The 24,415-nt window shown below is 41.2% G+C and overlaps 1 protein-coding gene across 2 annotated transcripts in view; it reads right to left on the minus strand.

The window, feature by feature from the left end:
• Nucleotides 1-23,586, minus strand: part of taok3a (TAO kinase 3a) — a 108,298-nt gene extending 84,712 nt beyond the window's left edge. Inside the window, exon 1 of one of the 2 annotated variants that reach the window (XM_020475689.2) lies at nt 23,446-23,586. The gene's annotated coding sequence lies outside the window, so the exon portion shown is untranslated. Of the gene's footprint in view, nt 1-22,931; nt 23,116-23,445 lie in introns of those variants that run through there. The other variant, XM_020475695.2, reaches the window with a different exon arrangement.
• Nucleotides 23,587-24,415: the final 829 nt, after the last annotated feature.

Genomic DNA, 24,415 nt, shown 5'->3' on the forward strand with positions numbered 1-24,415 from the left:
GGAACAGTGTTTAGCTGTAGGTCCAGTATAGTCAGTTAACTAGTTGGTTGTTTCGTCTTGTTTTTACCAAAGTAATTCACATGGAAACGACCCAGGCTGCTTGCTATAGCTAGCTAACTAGCTAGGGAACCGTCAGGATAATCTGTCAAGCAAGAAAAGTTGTGTAGCTGTAAATGTGTGCCGCGCTCAAAGTGTCAAGCTGTCACTTTCCCTACCTAACGTTAGCCATACAGACAACCAGCTAACTAGACAAAAAATAGAGATTAGAATAATGTGTTTATCTGATGGTTTGTCATCTTTGCAAATTACAGACATTCATAAAATCTATACATTGCCTTGATTTCCTTTTACAGTGCCTTGCTAAAGTATTCATCCCCCTTGGCGTTTTTCCTACTTTGTTGCATTACAACCTGTAATTTAAATGGATTTTTATGTAATGGACAAACACAAAATAGTAAAAATTGGTGAAGTGAAATGAAAAAAACTACTTGTTTCCAAAAAATTATTACAAATAAACAGAAAAGTGGTGTGTGCTTCTGTATTTACCCACTTTGCTATGAAGCCCCTAAATACGATTAGGTGCAACCAATTACCTTCAGAAGTTACATAATTAGTTAGATTGCACACAGGTGGACTTTATTTAAGTGTCACATGATCTCAGTATATATACACACACACACCGGTTCTGAAAGGCCGATCTGAAAGGCCCCAGAGGGTGCAACACCACTAAGCAAGCGGCACCATGAAGACCAAGGAGCTCTCCAAACAGGTCAGGGACAATGTTGTGGAGAAGTACAGATCAGGGTTGGGTTAGAAAAAAATATTCTAAACATTTTTTTTTTTATTAAAAGAATATGGCACCACAACAAACCTGCCAAGAGAGGGCCGCCTACCAAAACTCACGAACCAGGCAAAAAGGGCATTAATCAGAGGCAACAAAGAGACCAAAGATAACCCTGAAGGAGCTGCAAAGCTCCACAGCGAAGATTGGAGTATCTGTCCATAGGACCACTTTAATCCGTATGCTCCACAGATCTGGGCTTTACAGAAGAGTGGCCAGAAAAAAAACATTGCTTAATGAAAAAAATAAGCAAACACATTTGGTGTTAGCCAAAAGGCATGTGGGAGACTCCCCAAACATATGGAAGAAAGTACTCTGGTCAGATGAGACTAAAATTGAGCTTTTTGGCTATCAAGAGAAATGCTATGTCTGGCGCAAACCCAACTTTTCCCATCACCATGAGAACACCATCCCCACAGTGAAGCATGGTGGTGGCAGCATCATGCTGTGGGGACGTTTTTCATTGGCAGGGACTGGAAAACTGGTCAGAATTTAAGGAATGATGGATGGCGCTAAATACAGGGAAATTCTTGAGGGAAACGTGTTTCAGTCATCCAGAGATTTGAGACTGGGACGGAGATTCACCTTCCAGCAGGACAATGACCCTAAGCATACGGCTAAAGCAACACTCTAGTGGTTTAAGGGGAAACATTTAAATGTCTTGGAATGGCACAGTCAAAGGCCAGACCTCAATCCAATTGAGAATCTGTGGTATGACTTAAAGATAGCTGTACACCAGTGGAACCCATCAAACTTGAAGGAGCTGGAGCAGTTTTGCCTTGAAGAATGGGCAAAAATCCCAGTGGCTAGATGTGCCAAGCTTAGAGACATACCCCAAGAGACTGGCAGCTGTAATTGCTGCAAAAGGTGTATCTACAAAGTATTGACTTGGAGGGGGGGGGGGGGTGAATAGTTATGCACCCTCAAGTTCAGTTCTTTTGTCTTATTTCTTGTTTGTTACACAATAAAAAAATATTTGGATCTTCAAAGTGGTAGGTAGGTTGTGTACCATATATATATATATATATTTTTATATATATATTTTTATATATATATATTTATTTAAATTCCAGGTAACAAAATATGAAAAATGCCAGGAGGGGCGAATACTTTCTCAAGCCACTGTATTTGACAGCTTGATTAGCTATCGCGTTATGGTAGAAGCCTGTGCAGTGGAGCTCCAATGATATTGAGTTGCAGTGATATTTGTTTACATAGCCAGCTAACAAGTTGATGGTTTTGTCATGTTTCTACTGATGCTATTCATTTGGAAACTGTCCCAGCTTTGTAACTAATCAGCTAACTCTGTAGTTGGCTGTCAGGTGGAGGCGGCAACATTGTGCTTCACTCTCGAACGCTGTCACATGATCATCTCACTCCCCTCCACAAAGACAACCAGCTAACTAAGTCATCTGACCATGGGTCTTGAAGTGTGTGTGCCATATAAATCGCCTTTACGGTTATAATCTATGAACATCGTTTTGTGTGCACACAATGAACTGAGAAACAATCTGGCCACTAAGGGCTTAATAATATAATTTTTCATTGATGATTGATTGGTTGAATGAAAGTGCTGTATAGCATCATGATTTAGTTTATTAGGATTACCATTAGCTATTGCAAATGCAGCAGCGACTCTTCCTGGGGTACCACATGGTTGTGTTATGGTGTGTTGTAACTAACAATTTAAGACATGGTCTCCCAAACTCGGTCCTGTGGACCCCTAGGGGTGCATGTTTTGGTTTTTGCCCTAGCACTACACAGCTGACTCAAATAATCATCAAGCTTTGTTGTGTAGTGTTAGGGCAAAAAATAAAACGTGCACCCCTTGGGGTCCCGTGGACAGAGTTTGTGAAACACTGCCCTAAGTGTTGATTATTAGATAGTATGTGTGCAGCTGAGAAAAAGAAAGGTAAGGAGAGAGTGTGTGTGAGTGAAAGAGAGATTATGATCCGGACCACAATTGTATCCTTTTTGTTCCTCCCACTCTCTCCTCCTTGGTCAGTGAAACCGAGGGAAGTGATGTGGAGAGTCAGGGCTCAGCAGCAGAAGGCAGGGAAGAAGAGGAGTTAGAGATGAGGCGCAGGGAGGGGTGGAGAGAGGAAGGGGAGAGAGAGGAGAGTGGAGAGTGAAGAGGAGGGAGAGTAGAGTTGAGAGGGAAAGGAGAGTGAGAGGGGGAAGAGTGAGAGCAAGAAGCACAGGAAGTGGAGGAGCAAGAGCACATCAGAGGGGAGACTAAGTTTCCATGAAGTGCTTCTGCCCCAAGTCCCACCATTCACCCTTGTACCACACAGCATTGGCCTAAAGTGACAGTGGCAGGGGTTTTGGAGTTGTTTTTAAAACAGTGGTAGGAGTCCGTTTTTTCTTAACACAAACCTGTCCGCCAACACATCGAATGCCTCCCCATCATGGTTTGGCACGTTTTAAGAGGAGATTAAATGCTTCATAGGCATCAATATTCTCGTGGGCATCCACTGCTTACCCTCTCATCGGCTACTGATCTACTGATGCAGCCCTCAGGGTTCCATATATAGCTAGCAAAATGCCACACAAACGCTTTGAGCAGCTAAGTAGGTACATGCGGGGATGAAGCAAAAGAGCTCAGCTTAGCCTACAGAGTTGTAATGGAGCTCATAAGAGGCTACCTATTGTCACACCACCAGCTTTACGCAGACAACTATTTTTCCTCCATTCCTCTGGTGAGAGGCTTGCTTGACGCCAACATCTATTATTGAGCCACAGTAAGGGCCAGTCGAAAGAACTTCCAAGGCCATTATGGAGATCAAGCTCCAGAGAAGTGTGAAATGTGTGAAATGGTGTGAAATGGTTTGCAGATCATGTAAGGCCATGCTTCCAGAAGTTCCATGGCATGTTTTAGGTGAAATGCAAACACTAAAAAGTGAGTGTGAAATATGAATTTATCCTACATATATTATTAGGGAAATTGTATACTAAAATGGTCTCTGAACAGATCTAATACTTGGTACATTGAGTTTTTCTGAATATTTCTCCATCTAAAACGTTTTGCATTCACTGAATTGTCAAAGTAGGCAACTATTTCTATATTTTGTACTAAATCCTGAGACATTTGATTTTTTTTTGTGCATTTTTACAGAAGTAATCATTGTCAATCAAATAGCCTACTTTGTGTGAGTTTTGGCAAAATTATGGTATTCTTATTACCATGATTTTGGTGCCATATTATAGAAGAGGTTGTGCTCTTTAAAACAAAGTTAACTTGTAATTGTCATTTGTTTTTGAGCCATGTCTGTTTGAAATGTGTGAGAAAATGAGTTCTTAAACTCTTAGTAATCTACAGCAGCATTCTAGAGGCCTAGAGGGTTAAAAGAAAGGAAAAAGTAGGGTACTTATATTGGAGAAGCATAATTTTCCTAGTCATCCGAGAAAGCATTCTTATAGTTAAACCCGACCTACATCCCAAATGGCAATCTATTCCCTATATAGTACACTACTTTAAACCAGAGCTCTATGGAATCTGGTCAACAATAGTACACTATAAAGGGAATATGGTGCCATTTGGGAGATAGCCCAGATCAGTGCAGAACATTAAGCTTGACAGCGCAACGCTTTAATATTTGATGTGCTTTGCTACTGTCTTGGCATATATATATATATATATATATATATATATATATATATATGTATTATATGTATATTATATATATATATATATGTATTATATGTATATTATATATATATATATATATATATATATAATACACATATAATACATATATATATATACATATATATATATATATATATACATATAATACATATATACATATATACATATATACATATATACATATATACATATATATATACACATATATACATATATATATATACATACATATATACATACATATATACATACATACGGCTCAAAAAATTAAAGTGAACACTTAAACAACACAATGTAACTCCAAGTCAATCACACTTCTGTGAAATCAAACTGTCCACTTAGGAAGCAACACCGATTGACAATAAATGTCACATGCTGTTGTGCAAATGGAATAGACAAATTATAGGCAATTAGCAAGACACCCCCAATAAAGGAGTGGTTCTGCAGGTGGTGACCACAGACCACTTCTCAGTTCCTATGCTTCCTGGCTGATGTTTTGGTCACTTTTTAATGCTGGCGGTGCCTTCACTCTAGCGGTAGCATGAGACGGAGTCTACAACCCACACAAGTGGCTCAGGTAGTGCAGCTCATCCAGGATGGCACATCAATGCGAGCTGTGGCAAGAAGGTTTGCTGTGTCTGTCAGCGTAGTGTCCAGAGCATGGAGGCGCTACCAGGAGACAGGCCAGTACATCAGGAGACGTGGAGGAGGCCAACAACCCAGCAGCAGGACCACTACCTCCGCCTTTGTGCAAGGAGGAGCACTGCCAGAGCCCTGCAAAATGATCTCCAGCAGGCCACAAATGTGCATGTGTCTTCTCAAACGGTCAGAAACAGACTTCATGAGGGTGGTATGAGGGCCCGACGTCCACAGGTGCAGGACGTTTGGCATTAGCCAGAGAACACCAAGATTGGCAAATTCGCCACTGGCACCCTGTGCTCTTCACAGATGAAAGCAGGTTCACACTGAGCACATGTGACAGTCTGGAGACGCCGTGGAGAACGTTCTGCTGCCTGCAACATCCTCCAGCATGACCGGTTTGGCGGTGGGTCAGTCATGGTGCCTGACTGCCATTAGGTACCGAGATGAGATCCTCAGACCCCTTGTGAGACCATATGCTGGTGCGGTTGGCCCTGGGTTCCTCCTAATGCAAGACAATGCTAGACCTCATGTGGCTGGAGTATGTCAGCAGTTCCTGCAAGAGGAATGCATTGATGCTATGGACTGGCCCGCCCGTTCCCCAGACCTGAATCCAATTGAGCACATCTGGGACATCATGTCTCGCTCCATCCACCAACGCCACGTTGCACCACAGACTGTCCAGGAGTTGGCGGATGCTTTAGTCCAGGTCTGGGAGGAGATCTCTCAGGAGACCATCCGCCACCTCATCAGGAGCATGCCCAGGCGTTGTAGGGAGGTCATACAGGCACGTGGAGGCCACACACACTACTGAGCCTCATTTGGACTTGTTTTAAGGACATTACATCAAAGTTGAATCAGCCTGTAGTGTGGTTTTCTACTTTAATTTTGAGTGTGACTCCAAATCAAGACCTCAATGGGTTGATACATGTGAATTTGTTGTCAGCACATTCAACCATGTAAAGAAAAAAGTATTTAACAAAAATATTTAATTCAGATCTAGGATGTATTATTTTAGTGTTCCCTTTATTTTTTTGAGCTATATATATATATATATATATATATATATATATATATATATATATATATATATATATATATATATATATATATATATATATATATATATATATATATATATATATATATATATATATATATATACATACACACACACACAGTGCCTTCGGAAAGTATTCAGACCCCTTGACTTTTTCCACATTTTGTTATGTTACAGCCTCATTCTAAAATGGATTAAAAAATAAAAAATAAAAAGCCTCAGCAATCTACACACAATATGCCCATAAACAGGTTTTTAGAAATTGTTGCTAATTTATTAAAAATAAACAATGACCTTATTTACATAAGTATTAAGACCCTTTGCTATGACTCGAAATTGAGCTCAGGTGTATCCTGTTTCCATTGATCATCCTTGATGTTTCTACAACTTGATTGGAGTCCACCTGTGGTAGATTCAATTGATTGGACATGATTTGGAAAGGCACACGCCTGTCTTTATAAAGGTCCCACAGTTGACAGTGTATGTTAGAGCAAAAACCAAGGCATGAGGTCGAAGAAACTGTCCGTAGCTCTTCAAGACAGGATTGTGTCGAGGCACAGATCTGGGGAAGGGTCCAAAAAAAACCATTATGCAGCATTGAAAGTCCGCAAGAACACAGTGGCCTCCATCATTCCAAAATGGAAGATGTTTGGAACCATCAAGAGCTGGCTGCCAGGCAAAACTGAGCAATCAGGGGAGAAGAGCCTTGGTCAGGGAGGTTACCAAGAACCCGATGGTCACTCTGATAGATCTCTACAGATCTCTCTGTGGAGATGGAAGAACCTTTCAGAAGGAAAACCATATATGCAGCACTCCACCAATCAGGCCTTTATGGTAGAGTGGCAGGATGGAAGCCTCTCCTCTGTAAAAGGCATATGACAGCCCACTTGGAGTTTGCCAAGTCACCTAAAGACCCAGAACATGAGAAACAAGGTTCTCTGGTCTGATGAAACCAAGATTGAACTCTTTGGACTTAATGTCAAAGGTCACGGCTGGAGGTAACCTGGCACCATCCCTACAGTGACACACGGTGGTGGCAGCATAATGCTATGGGGATGTTTTTCAGAGGCAGGGACTGGGAGACTAGATGTGGTGTGTCAAGCTTGCAGCGTAATACCCAAGAACACTCAATGCTGTAATTACTGCCAAAGGTGATTCAACAAAGTACTGTGTAAAGGGTCTGAATACTTATGTAAATGTGATATTTTGGGTTTTTAATTTGTATAAATTAGCAAAAATGTCTAACCTGTTTTTGCTTTGTCATTATTCTCAATGTAATCAATTTTACAATAAGGCTGTAACATAACATGTGAAAAAAGTCAAGGGGTCTGAATACTTTCTGAAGGCACTGTATGCACACACACACACACACACACACACACACACACACGGCTATAACTGACAATTCTCTTATTATATACCATCCCCTTATTATATATTTTTTCAAACGTAAGGCTTCTCGCACATGGCAGAAGGGAGGAGGCGGAGAAGGAAAGAAGAGAAACAAGTTCAAGGCTGAGACGCATGACAGAGTTGTGTTGCGCATCAGCAGAAGAGGGGGAGGAGGAAATGTGAATGCAATGCACTAGCAGGGACTCACTCGCAACAGGTTGCCCCCGCCACCAACTCAGGGAGGCCTACAGTGCCCTATACACAGGAAGTACACAGGATGTCAGTTTATAGGCATGGGGGAAGGGAGGCAGGCCTTTGCCAGTTATATTGCATTGCACATACTGAGTCTCATTTATCAAAATGTGTGCTTCTCACTGTTAATAAAAGTGTATAGGGTCATTCCATCAGCCCTTGTCTAACACAGATAAGCACGATGGCGCTAAACTTAAACACAGCATAATAAATTAGAGAAAATTATACACACACACAGTGGGGCAAAAAAGTATTTAGTCAGCCACCAATTGTGCAAGTTCTCCCACTTAAAAAGATGAGAGGCCTGTAATTTTCATAGGTACACTTCAACTATGACAGACAAAATGAGAAAAAAAATCCAGAAAATCACATTGTAGGATTTTTTATTTATTTATTTGCAAATTATGGTGGAAAATAAGTATTTGGTCACCTACAAACAAGCAAGATTTCTGGCTCTCACAGACCTGTAACTTCCTCTTTAAGAGGCTCCTCTGTCCACCACTCGTTACCTGTATTAATGGCACCTGTTTGAACTTGTTATCAGTATAAAAGACACCTGTCCGCAACCTCAAACAGTCACACTCCAACCTCCACTATGACCAAGACCAAAGAGCTGTCAAAGGACACCAGAAACAAAATTGTAGACCTGCACCAGGCTGGGAAGACTGAATCTGCAATAGGTAAGCAGCTTGGTTTGAAGAAATCAACTGTGGGAGCAATTATTAGGAAATGGAAGACATACAAGACCACTGATAATCTCCCTCGATCTGGGGCTCCACGCAAGATCTCACCCCGTGGGGTCAAAATGATCACAAGAACGGTGAGCAAAAATCCCAGAACCAGGCCCGTCTGAAGTTTGCTAGAGAGCATTTGGATGATCCAGGAGAATATTGGGAGAATGTCATATGGTCAGATGAAACCAAAATATTACTTTTTGGTAAAACAACTCGTCGTGTTTGGTGGACAAAGAATTGCTGAGTTGCATCCAAAGAACACCATACCTACTGTGAAGCATGGGGGTGGAAACATCATGCTTTGGGGCTGTTTTTCTGCAAAGGGACCAGGACGACTGATCCGTGTAAAGGAAAGAATGAATGGGGCCATGTATCGTGAGATTTTGAGTGAAAACCTCCTTCCATCAGCAAGGGCATTGAAGATGAAACGTGGCTGGGTCTTTCAGCATGACAATGATCCCAAACACACCGCCCGGGCAACAAAGGAGTGGTTTCATAAGAAGCATTTCAAGGTCCTGGAGTGGCCTAGCCAGTCTCCAGATCTCAAACCCTATAGAAAATCTTTGGAGGGAGTTGAAAGTCTGTGTTGCCCAGCAACAGCCCAAAAACATCACTGCTCTAGAGGAGATCTGCAAGGAGGAATGGGCCAAAATACCAGCAACGGTGTGTGAGAACCTTGTGAAGACTTACAGAAAACGTTTGACCTCTGTCATTGCCAACAAAGGGTATATAACAAAGTATTGAGATAAACTTTTGTTATTGACCAAATCCTTTTCCACCATAATTTGCAAATAAATTCATAAAAAAATCTTACAATGTGATTTTCTGGAATTTTTTTATTTTTGTCTGTCATAGTTGAAGTGTACTTATGATGAAAATTACAGGCCTCATCTTTTTAAGTGGGAGAACTTGCACAATTGGTGGCTGACTAAATACTTTTTTGCCCCACTGTAAATATTGATACATTACCAGTTGAAACTCTTACATCTGGAAAAAAGACAAGTGGGTGATGGTGATTTTGGATCAAAAGTATGAGGAGAAAAAAAGCATAGACTACATTTGTCCCCCCCTCTTATCTTGATCCAAAATCACCATCACCCACTCCGTTCAAAAATGCAGAACTAAGAACAGATATAGCCCTTGGTTCACTCCAGACCTGACTGCCCTCGACCAGCACAAAAACATCCTGTGGCGGACTGCAATAGCATCGAATAGTCCCCGCGATATGAAACTGTTCAGGGAAGTCAGGAACCAATACACGCAGTCAGTCAGGAAAGCTAAGGCCAGCTTCTTCCGGCAGAAATTTGCATCCTGTAGCTCCAACTCTAAAAAGTTCTGGGACACTGTGAAGTCCATGGAGAACAAGAGCACCTCCTCCCAGCTGCCCACTGCACTGAGGCTAGGTAACACGGTCACCACCGATAAATCCATGATTATCGAAAACTTCAACAAGCATTTCTCAACGGCTGGCCATGCCTTCCGCCTGGCTACTCCAACATCGGCCAACAGCTCCGCCCCCCCCCCACAGCTACTCGCCCAAGCCTCTCCAGGTTCTCCTTTACCCAAATCCAGATAGCAGTTCTGAAAGAGCTGCAAAACCTGGACCAGTACAAATTAGCTGCGCTTGACAATCTGGACCCTCTATTTCTGAAACTATCCGCCGCCATTGTCGCAACCCCTATTACCAGCCTGTTCAACCTCCCTTTCATATCGTCTGAGATCCCCAAGGATTGGAAAGCTGCCGCAGTCATCCCCCTCTTCAAAGGGGGAGACACCCTGGACCGAAACTGTTACAGACCTATATCCATCCTGCCCTGCCTAAGGTCTTCGAAAGCCAAGTCAACAAACAGGTCACTGAACATCTCGAATCCCACCGTACCTTCTCCGCTGTGCAATCTGGTTTCCGAGCCGGTCACGGGTGCATCTCAGCCACGCTCAAGGTACTAAACGATATCATAACCGCCATCGATAAAAGACAGTACTGTGCAGCCGTCTTCATCGACCTTGCCAAGGCTTTCAACTCTGTCAATCACCATATTCTTATCGGCAGACTCAGTAGCCTCGGTTTTTCGGATGACTGCCTTGCCTGGTTCACCAATTACTTTGCAGACAGAGTTCAGTGTGTCAAATCGGAGGGCATGCTGTCCGGTCCTCTGGCAGTCTCTATGGGGGTGCCACAGGGTTCAATCCTCGGGCTGACTCTTTTCTCTGTATATATCAATGATGTTTTTCTTGCTGCGGGCGATTCCCTGATCCACCTCTACACAGACGACACCATTCTATATACTTCCGTCCCGTCCCTGGACACTGTCCTATCTAACCTCCAAACGAGCTTCAATGCCATACAACACTCCTTCCGTGGCCTCCAACTGCTCTTAAACGCTAGTAAAACCAAATGCATGCTTTTCAACCGTTCGCTGCCTGCACCCGCACACCTGACCAGCATCACCACCCTGGATGGTTCCGACCTTGAATATGTGGACATCTATAAGTACCTAGGTGTCTGGCTAGACTGTAAACTCTCCTTCCAGACTCATATCAAACATCTCCAATCGAAAATCAAATCGTCTGCTTTCTATTCCGCAACAAAGCCTCCTTCACTCACGCCGCCAAACTTACCCTAGTAAAACTGACTATCCTACCGATCCTCGACTTCGGCAATGTCATCTACAAAATTGCTTCCAACACTCTACTCAGCAAACTGGATGCAGTTTATCACAGTGCCATCCGTTTTGTCACTAAAGCACCTTATACCACCCACCACTGCGACTTGTATGCTCTAGTCGGCTGGCCCTCGCTACATATTCGTCGCCAGACCCACTGGCTCCAGGTCATCTACAAGTCCATGCTAGAAAAAGCTCCGGCTTATCTCAGTTCACTGGTCACGATGGCAACACCCATCCGTAGCACACGCTCCAGCAGGTGTATCTCACTGATCATCCCTAAAGCCAACACCTCATTTGGCCGCCTTTCGTTCCAGTTCTCTGCTGCCTGTGACTGGAACGAATTGCAAAAAAAAAAAAAAAAAATCGCTGAAGTTGGAGACTTATCTCCCTCACCAACTTCAAACATCTGCTATTTGAGCAGCTAACCGATCGCTGCAGCTGTACATAGTCTATCGGTAAATAGCCCACCCATTTTTACCTACCTCATCCCCATACTGTTTTTATTTATTTACTTTTCTGCTCTTTTGCACACCAATATCTCTACCTGTACATGACCATCTGATCATTTATCACTCCAGTGTTAATCTGCAAAATTGTAATTATTCACCTACCTCCTCATGCCTTTTACACACAATGTATATAGACTCCCCTTTTTTTTCCTACTGTGTTATTGCCTTGTTAATTATTTACTCCATGTGTAACTCTGTGTTGTTGTCTGTTCACACTGCTATGCTTTATCTTGGCCAGGTCGCAGTTGCAAATGAGAACTTGTTCTCAACTAGCCTACCTGGTTAAATAAAGGTGAAATAATTTTTTTTATAAAAAATCTGTTAGTGAGGTGGTAGATGACCACTAGTCTGCCTCCATTACAGCTCAGGTGACTACATACACAGAGTGTACAAAACATTAGGAATAACTTCCTAATATTGAGTTGCACCCCCTTTTGCCCTCAGAACAGCCTCAATTTGTCAGGGCATGGACTCTACAAGGTGTCAAAAGAGTTCCACAGGGATGCTGGCCCATGTTAACTGTGGGACGCAATGGAGTCGTGTCAAGTTGGCTGGATGTCTTTTGGGTGGTGGACCCTTCTTTATACACACGGGAAACTGTTGAGCATGAAAAACCCAGCAGCATTGCAGTTCTTAACACACTCAAACCGATGCACAAGCCATTAGACTCCTGAACAGCTAATCAAATGGCTTCCCAGACTATTTGCACCCCCCCCCCCCATTTACGCTGCTGCTACTAGTCTGTTTATTATCCATCTATGCATAGTCACTTTAATACTTCCATACCCCATTCAAAAAGGCACTTAAATATTTTGTATTGCCCATTCAGCTCACAAGCTCCATCAGCAGCAGATTTTTATTTGTAACGGAACAATCGTCAGATCGATTCGTTCCTCTAAACAGTATCGCATCGAATCGTTTCAAACTAAAATGGATCGTTCCTGCACCGTATTGGAGCCCATGTATCTAGATACGTATTGAATCGTCTTGAAAGGGAATATGTATATCCCTGGTGGGGTAGAGTGACAGTGGGAGGAAAGAAAGACATAAGGTGAGAAAGAGAGAGAGCTTTCCTTGGAGCACTGTTATCAGTGCTAATTAGAATGGGCCCAGGTCCTCTCAGGCCACATGCTGGCCCTTGTAGCTCTGCTCACCTGCTTAGTGGCTGACTGCTCACTGCTCTTAAATTAGCCTATTCAGGATTACACTAAAAGTGATTTGCCGTTAACCTTAACCGCTGTTTGACATACAGTGCATTCGGAAAGAATTCAGACCCCTTCACTTTTTCCACATTGTTACGTTCGTCTCATTATAAAATGGATTCAATTGTTTTATTTTCCCCTCATCAATCTACACACAATACTCCCTAATGACAAAGGAAAAATACATTAAAAAAATAAAAACAGAAATATCACATTTACATAAGTATTTGGAGAGTTTCTCCCATTCTTCTCTGCAGATTCTCTCAAGCTGTGTCAGGTTGTCTTTGTGATTGGTGAGTCTTGGTGGTTCCAAACTTCTTCTATTTAAGAATGGAGGCCACTGTGTTCGTGGGGACCTTCAATGCTGCAGAAATATTGTGTTACCCTTTGCCAGATCTGTGCCTCGACACAAGCCTGTCTCGACCTCATGGATTGGTTTTTGGTCTGACATGCACTGTCAACTGTGGGAGCTTATATAGACAGGTGTGTGCCTTTCCAAATCATGTCCATTCAATTGCATTTACCACAGCTGGACTCCAATCAGTTTGTAGAACCATCTCAAGGATGACCAATGGAAACGGGATGCTTAGCTCAATTTCGAGTTTCAGAGCAATACTTTTTTTGTATTTTATTTTTTGTTGCCAGTGTATAAACCTCCCCCTGAAATAGAGTATGCCTGCCTGTGAGAGAGACCTGGAGGCTGGGCCTGCCATTGTCCCAAATGGCACCCAATTCCATTTGGGCATTGGTCAAAAGTAGTAGTCAGTAGTAGTCCATTTGAGACACAAGCTCAGTCTTTCTCTCCCTCTCTCCGACAGCTACTTGTATGTAATGCACACATACCATATACTCACAACCATTGAACCAGCCAAAAGATCATGGATACACAATATGTCAGTGACAGGGTGTGCATCCCAAATGGCACCCTATTCCCTATGTAGTGCACTATGGGCCTTTGTCAAAAGTAGAACACTACATACAGAGCCATTTGGGAGGCAGAGAGGATGTCACATCGGAATATTCAACAGACAAGCTAAACTAACAGTGTTCAGATGACAGGGGGCGGTGAATGGAAGAAAGTTCTACAGCTGCACCATCGAGAGCATCTTGACTGGCTGCATCACCGCTTAGTATGGCAAATGCACCGCCTTCAAGAGCTACAGATGGTGGTGCGGACGGCCCGGTACATGACGGGGACAGCTCCCTGCCATCCAGGACCTCTATATCAGGCAGTGTCAGAGGAAATTGTCAAAGACTTCAGCCACCAAAGCCATAAACTGTTCACCCTGCTACTGTCAAGCAAACGGTAACGGAACATTGGCTCTTGGAAGAACAGGCTCCGACATAGCTTCTATCCCAAGCCATAAAACTACTGAATTGTTAGTCAGTGTAAACATCTAATTATCTTGTACTGACTATACACACACTCACAAGACATACAGTACCAGTCAAAAGATTGGACACGTCTACTTATTCAAGGGTTTTTCGTTATTTTTACTATTGTATACATTGTAAAATAGTGAAGACATCAAAACTGTGAAATAACATATGGAATCATGTAGTAACCAAAAGTGTAAAACGAATCAAAATCTATTTAAATGTGAGATTCTTCAAAGTAGCTACCCTTTGACAGCTTTGCACACTCTTGGCATTCTCTGATACAGCTTTATGAGGTATTCACATGGACTGCATTTCAATTAACAGGTGTGCCTTCTTAATGCGTTTGAGCCAATCAGTTGTGTTCTGACAAGGTAGGAAAGGTATACAGAAGATAGCCCTATTTGGTAAAAGACCAAGTCCATATTATGGCAAGAACATTTCAAATAAGCAAAGAGAAACGACAGTCCATCATTACTTTAAGACATGAAGGTCAGTCAATCCGGAACATTTCAAGAACTTTGAAAGTTTCTTCAAGTGCAGTCGCAAAAACCATCAAGCTCTATGATGAAACTGGCTCTCGTGAGGACTCATGAGGATTGGCTGGGTTGTGTTTCGAAGGATGCACGGCTCTCAACCGTCGCCTCTCCCGAGTCAGTCATACGGGTGTTGCAGCGATGGGACAGGACTGTAACTACCAATTTGGATACCATGAAATTGGGCAGAAAAAGGCAAAGAAAATGTATTACGAGCCTAGTTGGTTTAGCCACATAAAAAGACACCAACCTTCCAGCCAGCCATGATTGGCAGAGATCATGAGTGGGCTTGACATGCTGGGAGATCAGTCTGCCATGTAGCATGTTTGACTATATGAGCTGGTCAGTAAGTCTAGGTAATTCTGTCTAACGCAGCTTTTTTTGTTTTATGTATCGTGTATCAAAACAGCATAAATTTTGCTCTCCACTTTCTGGAGGACCAAGTTTTGAAAATCTGTGGAATTAGATTATGATAACTAAGGAGATGGAGAAAACACCTGTCTCCGGATTACATCTTCAAACTAAGGGCAACCATGGCAACAGGAGACACGTCCATCCATGAATGATGTAAAACAGTCTAGCTAACTAAATTTTCAGATATTACACATTTCTAATTTTGACAGAAAGAGCCATGTGCATAGCTAGCTATAGCCTAATGTTAGCTAGTTAGCATTGAACCTGGTAGGTTAGCTACCTGCAGATTCATGCAGGTTAGTAACATTAGTTGTGATTATGGTTCCTTGTTTACCTAGCTAGCTCTCTTAACTTCTGAAGGTATAGGGGGCAGCATTTTCACTTTCGGATAAATAGCGTGCCCAATTTCAACTTCCTGCTACTCATGCCAAGAATATAATATAATATATGCATATTATTAGTAGATGTGGATAGAAAACACTGAAGTTTCTAAAACTGTTTGAATCATGTCTGTGAGTATAACAGGACTTATGTAGCAGGCAAAACCCAGAGGACTAACTGTTCAGAATAAAAAAATGTTTAGGTCTCCGTCTGTTCAGTGAGTTCTCTTTGGGAAACGATATTTCTTAGGAACTTGTTTTCAGTTCCTACCGCTTCCACTGGATGTCACCAGTCTTTGGAATTTGGTTGAGGTTATTCCTTTGTGCAATGAAGTATGGCCATCTAGGAACTGCGTAACACTGTTGAGAGTTGCGCTAGACTTGAAAAGTAGCTTGGTTTGTCTTCCTGTATTGAACAGAGATAGACCAGTCTTCAATTTGATCGATTATTAACGTTTAAAAATACCCAAAGTTGTATTACAAAAGTAGTTTGAAATATTTTGTAGTGACGTTGCACAATTTGGAAGCTGTTTCTTTCTGGATCAAACGCGCCAAATAAATTGACATTTTGGATATATATGGATGGAATTAATTGAACAAAAGGACCAATTGTGATGTTTATGGGACATATTGAGTGCCAACAAAAGAAGCTCGTTAAAAGGTAAGGTATGTTTTATATTTTATTTCTGCGTTTTGTGTAGCGCCTGCAGGGTTGTAATATGCTACCCTCTGTTTACTGTTGTGCAATCATCAGATAATAGCTTCTTATGCTTTCGCCGAAAAGGCTTTTTAAAATCTGACACGTTGGCTGGATTCCCAATGAGTGTAGCTTTAATTTAGTATCTTACATGTGTGATTTAATGAAAGTTCGATTTTTATATAAATTTATTTGAATTTGCCGTGCTGAATTTTCCCTGGCTTTTGGCCAAGTGGGACGCAAGCATCCCTTATACCATAAGAACTTAAGACTCCTATGCAAGTAACCATTTCGGGTGCGTTTGTAAATTCAGTCTGGCCATCTACTGACTTCAGAGCACTCTCTTCTGAGTGTGCCAGAGTGCAGAATAACTGATGAATTTATGAACACAACACCCGTTGAATATAGCCGGTGTCCGTAAACGTTGTCAAAAAAAAAAGTTATTAAATTGTTGCCAGCAGCACAGTCACCAACACTCTTGATGCCTAAACAGCTCTGCTAGGGCGAGTAAAATGGTCAGAGTGGGGAGTTCTCTCATTATGTGTCTGTAAGTAGCTAGCAAGCTAGCCAATGTCAGCTTGAGTGCTTGACTGCCGTTGTGAGGTCAGAAATTTCGGATCAACCCAACTCATCGGTTAGAGCGTCCTGTGTGCTCTCTGCACGCTCCGAGAGCCACACATTTTGAATATATGAACAAACAATCTGACAGCACAGTTGCAGTCACCAACGCTCTGGATAACATAACAGCCTAACCAGCTCTGCTAGGACGAGTAATGTTCAGTGAGCTGTTCTGTCATTTGTGTCTGGAAGTAGCTAACAAGTTAGCTTGGGTGCTTGACTTCTGTTAGTACTGAACGCTCGGATCAACCCTTAAAGAGATGGGTGGGGCTAAAGCTTAAGAGGGTGAGAACGATGTTGAATGGCTGTAGACAAAGAAGGGCTCTCCAGTAGTAGTACTAAAAGAGTCAGGAGGACATTTTCTCAAAAGTTTAAAGTTACAAGTTTAAAAGCAAAATTACTTTCCCATTGTTTCTTAACTGTAGTATATGATAAACCATTTGGTAGCTCTAAGTCGATAATTTTATCCAATGTAAAAAACACAATTTCAAATGTTACTACATAAGACCGATTTGAGCCGGTCGGTCACATATATGGGAATTCCTTCAAGACTGTTGGAAAAGCATTCCAGGTGAAGCTGGTTGAGAGAATACCAAGAGTGAGCAAAGCTGATAAAGGCAAAGGGTGGCTACTTTAAATAATCTCAAATGTATTTTGCTTTATTTAACACTTTTTTGGTTACTACATGATTTCATGTGTGTTATTTCAAAGTTATGTATTCACTATTATTCTACAATGTAGAAAATAGTTCAAATAAAGATAACCCCTTGAATGAGTAGATGTCCAAACTCATGACTGGTACCACACACACTACAGTGAGCTCAGAAAGTATTCATACCTCTTGACTTTTTCCAAATTTTGTTGTATTACAGCCTGAATTTAAAATGTATTAATTTGAGATTTTGTGTCACTGGCCTACACACAATACCCCATAATGTCAGTGGAATTGTTTACAAATTATTAAAACATTTAAAGCTGAAATGTTTTGAGTCAATAAGTATTCAACCCCTTTGTTATGGCAAGCCTAAATACGTTCATGAGTAAAAATGTGCTTAACAAGTCACATAATAAAATGCATGGACTCACTGTGTGTAATAATAGTGGCTAACATGATTTTTGAATGACTACCTCATCGCTGTACCCCACACATGCAATCGTACGGTCGAGCAGTGAATTTCAAACACAGATTCAACCACAAAACCAGGTTTTGCAATGCCTCACAAAGAGGGGCACCTATTGGTAGATGGGTAAAAATAAAAAAGAACGCATTGAATATCCCTTTGACCATTTTGAAGTTATTAATTATAATTTGGACGGTGTATTAATACACCCAGTCGCCACAAAGATACAGGCGTTCTTAACCCAGTAACCCACCAAGAGGCCAATGGTGACTTTAAACAGTTACAGAGTTGAATGTCTGTGATAGGAGAAAACTGAGGCTGGATCAACAACATTGTAGTTACAACACAATACTAACTAGTGATGCACCGATATTACATTTTTGGCCGATACCGATATCCAATATTTTCCTTGCCAAAAAAAAAAAAAAAAAACTGATCGATAAACGTTTTTTGGGGACCTTTTAAGCATTCTAGTACAGTTAAATAGTTAAAACACACACACACACACGGACGCAGCGGTCTAAGGCACTGCATCTCAGTGCAAGAGGCGTCACTACAGTCTTTGGTTCAAATCCAGGCTGTATCACATCCTGCTGTGATTGGGAGTCCCATAGGGCAGCACACAATTGGCCCAGCTTTGTCTGGGTTAGGCCATCATTGTAAATAAGAATTTGTTCTTAACCGACTTGCCTAGTTAAATAAAAGGTTACACACACAAAAAAAGTTATTTTGTTGGCATTTACGTATGTCTCCAATACCAGTAAAACATAATCAAAAACTATTTATTTCACTTACTTGCTGTGCCGTTTCATTGTGCATTTGATCAGTCGTTTCATTCTCAACCAGGACTTATGGAACGCCGTTTGGGTCTTTGCATGTCAAATAACAGTTGTTGACCAATCAGGACCTGAATATGACTGCACGTCACATAATAATTAAACACGTTCTTGAATTTTTTACATAGTTCTTACACAATCACTCGTATTTCATGTCACAACGATTCACCGATACATATGCTATGATGCTGGTAATGTTGTCTCGTGCACCTACAGTGCTGTCAATGTTCTTCCCCCAAAACATGGCAAAACGACAAATCTGTTTCAGCAGCTATAGCTAGCTAGCAAACTATATAGCTAGGTGTCATCTAAAATAACCCTAATTTATAAGACAGTTCTTATTTGATTAATGGTGGTCAGACCCATCTGTGAAGCTAGCCACAATAAGGATTAGCCACAACAGTGAGCTTTAGCCTTCAAAATAAAATTGTATTCGCATCTCTGTCAATGACGTTATTTTATTTTGAAGGTAAACCACAAATTCCACTATTGTGCCTAATCCTTATTGTGGCTAGCTTCACAACACATAACCCGGTCCGGTTGAGCCTCACTAGCCAGATGAAGCTAGCTGGCGGCTTATAAGGCTAGCTCTGGGCAACAGGGTTAAGTAGCTGGCTAGCTATTTATTTTCATGAACTGAAGTTCCATTTCAATAGGAGAACACCAAGTGGCAACCAAGCAAATACTTACTCATAAGGATTCCTAAATCATTGCTAAGAGTAATGAAAATGACTGCAGTTTCTACTGGTCATTGTTTTCAGGCTAGTTGTATTGGTGCAAGCTAGGTACTAACCTAAAACTAGCTACCCTACAAGTTGCGGTCGAACAAATTATGCTTTATTACCAACGCGGTATTGTAAACACATCGTTTGTGGCTGGTGTTTGCAGATTGTTTTGTACAGCTTCACAGCGCTACTGTATCTTTTTTGACACGCAAAGATCCAAACGGCGTTCCATAATATGACAGTATGTCATGAAGCTAAAAACAGTGACGCAATTAATGTGTTACTCTGGTAGGGCAACATCTGAAAAATAGCGCACTTGGTAGTGTGTACCGGTGCTCCACCAGTCGGCGAAAGCCAACATCATCCACGACAGAGAACGGTTGATTGTCAAGGGCAATGAATTCCATTATCTTGGCTGTAATGGATTTCACCTTTGAGTTGTCTCGCTGAAATGTTCTTCCTCTTTCAAATGACTGCTTGACTTGTTGACTGCTTGATCCACACAGCAGACTGTGGGCTAGGTTAGGAATGCTGTGTTGCACAACATTTTACGTGGCGTCATTAGTCATGTACCTACGTTTTATTAGGTATGCATGTCAGCTTTGACATCGGTTTTGCACATCGGCGTTAAATTAAACAGACATCGGCCGATTCCGATATGTTCACCGCTACATTGTGCATCCCTAAAACTAACCTAAATGACATTATGAAAAGAAAGAAGCCTGTAATGAATAAAAATATTCCAAAAACATGCATACTGTTTTCAATAAGGCACTAAAGTAATAATGCAAATAATGTGGCAAAGAAATGTACTTTGTGTCCTGAATACAAAGCATTGTTTGTGGCAAATCCAACAACACATCACTGAGTACCACTCTTCATATTCTCAAGCATGGCTGCATCATGTTATGGATAATGCTTGTCATCGGAAGGACTAGGGAGTTTTTTTAGGATAAATAGAAAAACAATAGAGTTTAAGCACAGGCAAAATCCTAGAGGAAAACCTGGTTCAGGTGGCTTTCCAACAGACACTGGGAGACAAATTTCAGCAGGACAATAACCTAAAATACAAGGACCCATATAGTTGCAGTTGCTTACCAAAGACAACACTGAATGTTCCTAAGTGACCTAGTTACATAGGACTTAAAATCTGCTTGAAAATCTATGGCAAGACTTGAAAAAGGCTCTCTAGCAATGATTAACAACCAACTTGACAGAGCATGAATAATTTTTCAAAGAATAATGTGCGAACATTGTACAATCCAGGTGTGCAAAGCTCTTAGAGACTTACCCAGAAATAGTCACAGCTGTAATCGCTGCCAAAGGTGATTCTAACATGTATTGACTCAGTGTGAATAATTATGTAAATCATATTTCTGTACATTTGCCAAATTTTATAAAAACTTGTTTTCACGTTGCCATTATTTGGTTGTGTGTGTAGATGGGTGAGAAAAATATATATTTAATCCATTTTGAATTCAGGCTGTAACACAACTAAATGTGGACCAAGTCAAGGGTATGAATACTTTCTGAAGGCACTATATAAAACACACCACCAAGACTCTTTCACACTCATCATATACTCTGTTCTTAATTCTTACTTTCATTATCCATACTAATGCCTAGTCTCTTTACCATGCCTTAATGTACATATCTACCTCAAATACCTTGTACCCCTGCACACTGATCTGGTACTCCCTGTATATAATTCGAATCCAGGCTGAATCAAATCCGGCCGTGATCGGGAGTCCCATAGGGCGGTGCACAATTGGGCCCAGCATCGTCCGGATTTGGCCATCATTGTAAATAAGAATTTGTTCTTAACTGACTTGCCTAGTTAAATAATGGTAAAATACAAATATTTAGCTTCATTCTTATGCATTTTATTCCTTGTGTGTTTTTTTTATACTCTGAATCGTTGGTAAGGGCTCTGAAGCAAACAATTCCCGGTAAAGTTGTATTCAGCGCATGTGACAAATACAATTTTATTTGAAAGGGCAAGTTCAGTTGAACTTTGGCCACACACACCTATTTCAGGCTATTGTCTTCAATTAAACATTCATCCTGATACAATAAACATTTAACTGGCCTAGATACCAGTATTATCAGCTAGATAGCCAGGCGATGCAGGCATCCTTATGGAACGAAAAGTAGGCCTGGCACTAACTTTTGGTTCATAGCTACTTCTCTCTCAGAACCAGAGACTTACTGATGACCTAGATGGCCTACTTGAGGTTACTGTATGGGAAAGCATAGGCTTATGCAATTTATGTAATGAAAGAATATGTTTATTTATGAATTCATTTGTTTCCTTAACTCAAGTTTTTTATATTTTTTATAAATAAAATAAACAAATCCCTCTAAAAGACTATGGTTTCAACATACACCTGGCAACCAGAATAAACAAGACAAGCTCTGAATACCAATATGCTAAATATGGTAGTTCATGACCTCACATGGCTAAGGCAATATCTTGTGAAATTGCAAGCTATTGCATGTTCATTAAAAACATATGTTAGTTTGCTACTCAAGCTGTATACATAAAGAGATGACATCATGAAGTCAGGTTGCTTTTTGTAGGCTGTTCCACTGGCTGCTATTTTAGCCATTTAAAATCATTCATTTCAAGCGGGTCATGTTAACCTACATTTACTTTTATGCAGATTACGGAAACAAAAGCTCTGTATTAGTGGCTAAGCTCTGCTTGAAATCATTGAACGAATGACAAAAGACGGGAAATGAAAACAGAATAATGTTTTGAATGTAGCCGTCAATGTCATTAAACTAGCCTACCCAGTGTACACAAGTCCAACATTTGCTTCGAGCACAAATAGAATAGGCGCACTAGACTCGCGTACTGTACTTTTTTTTCTGTCTGTCAGTTACTGTATTGCCTATATCGGCTCATTCCATTGACATCGTCTATCATGTGCATTGCGCTATGCCATCGTCGTCGATGTATGGCAATCAATCAATCGTAGAATGTCCAGAAAATGATCAAGTAGATGGTTGTAGAGCGTTCACTCGCAACAATGTGTCTGCTGGAAAACAGTCTGTCACAGCCAGACAGTCTGGCTACACTGTAGACCCATCTGTCTAGTGACAACTCGCCAATGATCAAGTAAAACGTCTATGGCATTTGACAATTTTCAAAATTGACAGCAAAATAAAGTTTAAATGCTTTTGAGCAACTGAATACAGGTTTGACAACATGGTGTACTATTTATCGAGCGATTCAGTTTGCGTACCACACTGGCTTGTCATTTGTTGGCAATACACTTACCCATGAGCTCAGGTGCTTTTATGAAAACGCGTCCTCTGTTCCTCATTTGCCAAGCAATACTTTCATCGATTAAATAGCCTTGTATGTACAAACAATATTCAATGAAACCGATAGTGAGAATTGTTTTGCGAGCAGGTGTAACCAACCAACAGAACAGTTATTAACTGGCTTGCACAGTTTAACTACCATACGCACTCCACTGGCTGCCTATCTGGTCACAGACTGACGTTAATACAACAGATGCGTTCAAATCTTAACTTTGGCAGTAAGTCATGTTATCTGGCAAGCTATGAGTCATGATGAAGACGAATCTACATTAGCCTGGTAGCATGACTAGGAAATACTCAATTCACAGTAACATACTTCGACTTCAGCTTGTGGAAACTAAGGCACGATGGCAGCGTTGTAGGAACTTAAGTGTCTCTCGTACTGCATGAAGTCAGCAAATTACAACAGTAAAACGTTTAAATCAATAAGATATACACATCATGAATAAACCAATGTAAAAACTGACCAGTGATGAATCCCACGTCTCCAATAACATTTAGTCCAACTCCGGAGGAGATGACTTGACTTTCTGAAGAGTTGTCAGGACTTCCTGAATGAGGGCTCGAGAGTCCTCTGCTAACACACGAGTACAGCCCCTCGTCACTGACAGCTAGTTTGACAGGCTGAAAAATAAATTCGTAGATTGTGTCAAGAAGCAGTTCGATGCACCTCCAGAAATGTTATGGTTTGGCACAAAAACAAGCATTCAACCTTTCTTCCCCTATATGTGCCACAATTGTGTAGATAATGTCCATTGATTATTGATCAATAAAGTGCACTGATCAGATCGCTTCTTGTCAAATTTGACATTTAACTCGACACAATTTGACATAATATTATGTGCAATGTATTACAAGGCAAAACAATCGAGTTCAGAGTCACAGAAGAGGACAACAATTTAATCGGTTATCTGCTATAGGCGATCATCAGACATCCTTCCTTTGCTTTAAATAAATATAAAATGTTAAAAACGATCATGAATACTTGGGCAGACTGTATGAGATCTCAGTCCATTATTCATGCCCACATCAAACGAACATGTTAATTGAACACTGAAATCGTGAATGTCGGTCACAGAAATATGTCAATTCTGACCGAATGTGTCACGTGGCAGTGTTCATAAAATCTGAGGCGACACTGCCATCTGGTGTTATACCTGACAATGATAGATCCAAAAACAGGCAACAAATTAAATGAATATGCCTCATGGCTCCCTTGCAGTCCAGGGGGCCAGGGCAGCAGTGATGCTTTTTGACAGGCTTTTTTAAGTGAAAATGTATGCGCACCAGGCAGAGATGCATCCCATAGTGCATGTGTATTATGGTCTGGGGGTGGTTCGGAACCAAGTTTGCATAAGCTCCTTGACGGACCTTTAGACTTGCATTGGCTGCCAAGCTAATACCTATGCTTTGGTTAGCGAGAGAGACGAAACAGCA

The sequence above is a fragment of the Oncorhynchus kisutch genome, linkage group LG3, assembly GCF_002021735.2.
Source record: "Oncorhynchus kisutch isolate 150728-3 linkage group LG3, Okis_V2, whole genome shotgun sequence".
Lineage (NCBI taxonomy): Eukaryota > Metazoa > Chordata > Actinopteri > Salmoniformes > Salmonidae > Oncorhynchus > Oncorhynchus kisutch.